The sequence below is a fragment of the Pseudophryne corroboree genome, unplaced genomic scaffold, assembly GCF_028390025.1.
Source record: "Pseudophryne corroboree isolate aPseCor3 unplaced genomic scaffold, aPseCor3.hap2 scaffold_225, whole genome shotgun sequence".
Classification (NCBI taxonomy): domain Eukaryota; kingdom Metazoa; phylum Chordata; class Amphibia; order Anura; family Myobatrachidae; genus Pseudophryne; species Pseudophryne corroboree.
In genome coordinates, this window is record NW_026968900.1 from 357,726 (window position 1) to 363,725 (window position 6,000).

At 40.5% G+C, this 6,000-nt stretch overlaps 1 non-coding gene and 1 pseudogene across 1 annotated transcript; one reads left to right on the top strand and one right to left on the bottom strand.

The window, feature by feature from the left end:
• Window positions 1-1,086: 1,086 nt before the first annotated feature.
• LOC135009187 (U1 spliceosomal RNA) lies at window positions 1,087-1,249 on the top strand. Its single transcript, XR_010208763.1, has one exon. It is a non-coding gene; the product is annotated as a U1 spliceosomal RNA (small nuclear RNA).
• A 3,251-nt stretch (window positions 1,250-4,500) lies between these two features.
• LOC135009224 (U1 spliceosomal RNA) lies at window positions 4,501-4,679 on the bottom strand (annotated as a pseudogene).
• Between the last annotated feature and the right edge of the window lie 1,321 nt (window positions 4,680-6,000).

A 6,000-nucleotide genomic window follows, 5' to 3' on the forward strand; every position in this document is an offset into this window, starting at 1 on the left:
ACCTGTATTATTTCAGTAGATATTGAAATGAGGATGCATCTTGCTGCCTTTCCAATGAAGCAAGTTTAATTTAGTAATAGGTGAAAAACCATCCAAGAGCTGTTTAATCACTCAATTGGATTTTTTTTGCCAGCATATTTCTTTTTCTCTGCAACCCACTGCTAAATTGTGCTTCCTAGCTGTTTTTATAAAATCACTGAATCAAATCTAACTCTGATTACATCAGAGAAGTCTAAATACCTAACACCATAACAGGGGGTTTGAAATTTTGACTTGTCTACTTAAAGATCACCAAAATCTGATAACAAAGTCAATTACATCCCTGGGTGGGATTGAACCACCAACCTTTTGGTTAATAGCCATACACACTAACTGATTGCGCCACAGCGACACTTTGCAAAATTACATACTGACAAAGGCTAATAAACAATCATCTAGAACGTTTCCTAGAAAAACTTTAAAAAGTCAATAATCTGGAGTGTTTTTGTAAGATGTTTCTGCCATCAACCAATGAAGAAACACATTGGTACTTTCCCATGATGAGTGAGTGCTTCAGGATCTCTTGCACTTACATGTGCAGCAGAGTACTGCAATGGAAGCATGCTGGGCCCATAACCCAGAGGTAGAAAGATTGAAACTATCCTCTGCTATATGCATTTTTTTTGTTAATTAAAGTAATCCAAAACTGGGATTGATATTTTTGCTCTTTTATTTTTACTTAAAGTACAATAACTTTTACCATTTTAATTTGTTTTAATAGTATATTGACAGTATTGTTTTCTTTCAAAAATTCACTTAATTTTCTTTTCTGTGTGCTAATTAGATATCACCTTGTTTTCACATTAAATAGACTTCCACATGAGAAAGCAGCAAGGATGCAGTGGCGTTAATGTTTCCTGGTGGTAGTGGGGTACTGTGTTTGTGCTTTCCTCTGGTCAGCTCTGGTAAAAGTCAGATTTCTTTGTCTCAGATCTTCCTCTAGCCTTGTTCTTCTTTCGAGAGTTCCCTTGTGCTGCCTCAGTTGGATCTCCTTCACTTGACAGGGGGGTACCCGAGCAGCGACCCTCCCCAGCACTAGCCCAACTCCTACTTACCTGCCAGGTGAGATACTATGATCAGGAAGGTGCTTCTCCCAGGGAAAGGCTCACCCATTGCAATCTGGGTGTGCTGCTCCTGCGATTTCCCCAAATGTGGGAAACTTGACTGCATAATTTGTGTTTCCCCTGGTCGGCTCTCGTATAATTCAGATCTCTTTGTCTCAGGTCTCTCTCCAGCCTAGTTTGCTGTCTGTTTCCACTTCTCTTTTCTTAAACCGCTCCCTTCTATGCCCTTGTGCACCTTAATTAAATCTAACTCTGATTACGTCAGAGAAGGCCAGGTACCCTACACCATAAGAGGGGGTTTGAAATTTTGACTTGTCTACTTAAAGATCACCAAAATCTGATCACAAGGTCAATTACATCACTGGGTGGGAACCTTTTGGTTAATAGCCCATGTAAGTGCAAGAGATCCTGAAGCACTCACTCATCATGGGAATGTACCAATGTGTTTCTTACAAAAATTCTCCAGATTATTGACTTTTTAAAGTTTTTCTAGGAAACGTTCTAGATGAATGCTTATTAGCCTTTGTCAGTATGTACTTTTGCAAAGTGTCGCTGTGGCGCAATCAGTTAGTGTGTATGGCTATTAACCTAAAGGTTGGTGATTCAATCCCACCCAGGGACGTAGTAGACCTTGTTATCAGATTTTGGTGATCTTTAAGTAGACAAGTCAAAATTTCAAACCCCCTCTTATGGTGTAGGGTACCCGGCCTTCTCTGATGTAATCAGAATTAGATTTGATTAAGTGATTTTATAAAAAACAGCTAGGAAGCACAATTTAGCAGTGGGTTGCAGAGAAAAAAAATTATGCTGGCAGAAAAGTCCAATTGAGTGATTAAACAGCTCTTCATTTTCTGATTTTATGTTTATGCTAACAAATTTGCTCTCTGAAAAGTGTCCACAAAGCCAAGTCTCTGATTAACACCTTTGTAGGAATGGTTTTTCACCTATTACTGAATTAAACTTGCTTCATTGGAAAGGCAGCAAGATGCATCCTCATTTCAATGTCTACTGAAATAATACAGGTTGACACCAGGAAACATAAACGTCACTGCATCCTTGCTGCTTCCTCATGGGGAAGTCTGTTTAATGTGAAAACAAGGTGATATCTAATCAGCACACAGGTAAGGAATTAAGAAAATCTTTCTTTATGGGTGAAGATGTTTCTCACAAAATTGTTGCACCAAGGCATCATTGAAATTCAAGCTGGAAAGATGATTTTAATATATCACTTGTACATTTTGTACTGCTCTTCTGGTGACAATGTAGATTGTTTTTGTCAATTACCATTTTAATAATCGGGTAAAGAAAATCAATTGGATTTTTGAAAGAAAACAATACTGTCAATATACTATTAAAACAAATTAAAATGGTAAAAGTTATTGTACTTTAAGTAAAAATAAAAGAGCAAAAATATCAATCCCAGTTTTGGATTACTTTAATTAATAAAAACAATGCATATAGCAGAGGATAGTTTCAATCTGCCTACCTCTGGGTTATGGACCCAGCATGCTTCCATTACAGTACTCTGCTGCACATGTAAGTGCAAGAGATCCTGAAGCACTCACTCATCATAGGAAAGTACCAATGTGTTTCTTCATTGGTTGATGGAAGAAACATCTTACAAAAACTCTCCACATTATTGACTTTTTAAAATGTTTCTAGGAAACGTTCTAGATGAATGCTTATTAGCCTTTGTCAGTATGTACTTTTGAAAAGTGTCGCTGTGGCGCAATCAGTTAGTGTATAAGGCTATTAACCAAAAGGTTGGTGGTTCAATCCCACCCAGGGACGTAATTGACCTTGTTATCAGATTTCGGTGATCTTTAAGTAGGCAAGTCAAAATTTCAAACCCCCTCTTATGGTGTAGGGTACCTGGCCTTCTCTGATGTAATCAGAGTTAGATTTGATTAAGTGATTTTATAAAAAAAACAGCTAGGAAGCACAATTTAGCAGTGGGTTGCAGAGAAAAAGAAAAATGCTGGCAGAAAAATCCAATTGAGTGATTAAACAGCTCTTCATTTTCTGGCTTTATTTTTATGCTAACAAATTTGTTCTCTGAAAAGTGTCCACAAAGCCAAGTCTCTGATTAACACCTTTGTAGGGATGGTTTTTAACCTATTACTAAATTAAACTTGCTTCATTGGAAAGGCAGCAAGATGCATCCTCATTTCAATGTCTACTGAAATAATACAGGTTGACACCAGGAAACATTAACGCCACTGCATCCTTGCTGCTTTCTCATGTGAAAGTCTGTTTAATGTGAAAACAAGGTGATATCTAATTAGCACACAGGTAGGGAATTAAGAAAATCTTTATTTAAGGTGAAGATGTTTCTCACAAAATCGTTACCTCAATGCATCATTGAAATTCAAGCTGAAAAGATGATTTTAATATATCACTTGTACATTTTGTATTGCTCTTCTGGTGACAATGTAGTTTGTTTTTGTCAATTACCATTTTAATAATAGGGTAAAGAAAATTAAGTGGATTTTTGAAAGAAAACAATACTGTCAATATATTATTAAAACAAATTAAAACAGTAAAAGTTATTGTACTTTAAGTAAAAATAAAAGAGCCAAAATATCAATCCCAGTTTTGGATTACTTTAATTAACAAAAAAAATGCATATAGCAGAGGACAGTTGCAATCTGCCTACCTCTGGGTTATAGGCCCAGCATGCTTCCATTGTAGTCCTTTGCTGCACATGTAAGTGCAAGAGATCCTGAAGCACTCACTCATCATGGGAAAGTACCAATGTGTTTCTTCATTGGTTGATGGAAGGAACATCTTACAAAAACTCTCCAGATTATTGACTTTTTAAAGTTTTTCTAGGAAACGTTCTAGATGAATGCTTATTAACCTTTGTCAGTATGTACTTTTGCAAAGTGTCTCTGAGGCGCAAACAGTTAGCGTGTTCAGTTGTTAACCAAAAGGTTGGTGGTTCAATCCCACCTAGGGACGTAATTGACCTCGTTATCAGATTTTGGTGATCTTTAAGTAGACAAGTAAAAATTTCAAACCACCTCTTATGGTGTAGGGTACCTGGCCTTCTCTGATGTAATCAGAGTTAGATTTGATTAAGTGATTTTATTAAAAAAACAGCCACGAAGCACAATTTAGCAGTGGGTTGCAGAGAAAAAGAAATATGCTGGTAGAAAAATCCAATTGAGTGATTAAACAGCTCTTCATTATCTGGCTTTATTTTTATGCTAACAAATTTGTGCTCTGAAAAGTGTCCACAAAGCCAAGTATCTGATTAACACCTTTGTAGGGATGGTTTTTCACCTATTATTAAATTAAACTTGCTTCATTGGAAAGGCAGCAAGTGATGTCATCCAAGCAGTGGGTCAAAGTTGGCTTCAAACCTCGTCTGCTTATGAAAAGAGAAAAGGGGTATGCAGGGCATGGCGGCCTTTTGCGGTGCTTGGATGACCCCTAGTTCGCATTAAATAATGCAGTCGAGTTTCCCACATTTGGGGAAATCACAGGGGTCAGCATACCCAGAATGCAATGAATGAACCGCACCCTGGGAGAACAGTCTTCATGACCATGGTATCTCCTATGCAAAATAAGTATGATTTGGGATAGGGCTGGGGAGGGCCGCTGCTCAGGCACATCTCTGTCAAGTAAAGGAGATTCAACTGAGGCAGCACAAGGGAACTCTCATCTGGGGACAACAACTGCAGGGAGAACACATATTTTCAGATGAACATGGGAGGGCAGAAGGCTGCCTAATACTGAAGCACCCCCAAACAACAAACCAAATGCAACAACTAGTGCAAGCATTCCTGGGGGAAGGCCTGCAGCAGATGGATTTGCATATGGCGATGTCATCCAAGCAGTGGGTCAAAGTTGGCTTCAACCCTCGTCTGCATATGAAAAGAGAAAAGGGGCGTGCAGGGCATGGCGGCCTTTTGCGGCACTTGGATGACCCCTAGTTTGCATTAAACACCTCCACCCTCCGTCGGTGTGGGGCTCATGTTGGCTATGCCCCAGCCCCTGAAGCATTCAAGCTGATTTCTTGCAGCAGCTGGGCACTGTAACAGCTCCAGAGCTGCTCTGTAAGGCAAGTAAAAGGGTGTGGGCCCTGCAGCACTACCTGTAGTTCGCATTGTGCGAGACCCCTAGTTCGCATTAAACACCCCCACCCTCCTTCGGTGTGGGGCTCATGTTGGCCATGCCCCAGCCCCTGAAGCATTCACGCTGATTTCTTGCAGCAGCTGGGCACTGTAACAGCTCAAGAGCTGCTCTGTAAGGCAAGTAAAAGGGTGTGGGCCCTGCAGCACTACCTGTAGTTTGCATTGTGCATTGGAAGGCACAAAGTAAGCAGACGGGAGGAGAAGTCAGGATAGTGCACAAGGGTATAGACGGGAGGGGCTCAAGAAAAAAGAAGTGGAAACAGACAGCAAACTAGGCTTCCAATGCACAATGCAAACTACAGGTAGTGCTGCAGGGCCCACACCCTTTTACTTGCCTTACAGAGCAGCTCTGGAGCTGTTTAATCACTCAATTGGATTTTTCTGCCAGCATAATTTTTCTCTTACGTCCTAGAGGATGCTGGGGACTCCGTAAGGACCATGGGGGATAGACGGGCTCCGCAGGAGACATGGGCACTTAAAGAAAGACTTTAGATCTGGGTGTGCACTGGCTCCTCCCTCTATGCCCCTCCTCCAGACCTCAGTTTACTACTGTGCCCAGAGGAGACTGGGTGCTTTTCAGGGAGCTCTCCTGAGTTTCCTGACAGAAAGTATATTTGTTAGATTTTTTTATTTTCAGGGAGCCTGCTGGCAACAGACTCCCTGCATCGAGGGGCGGAGGGGAGAGATGCACACCTACTTCTGTGAGTTGATAGGCTCTGCTTCTTAGGCTACTGTACAGCATTAGCTCCAGAGGGATC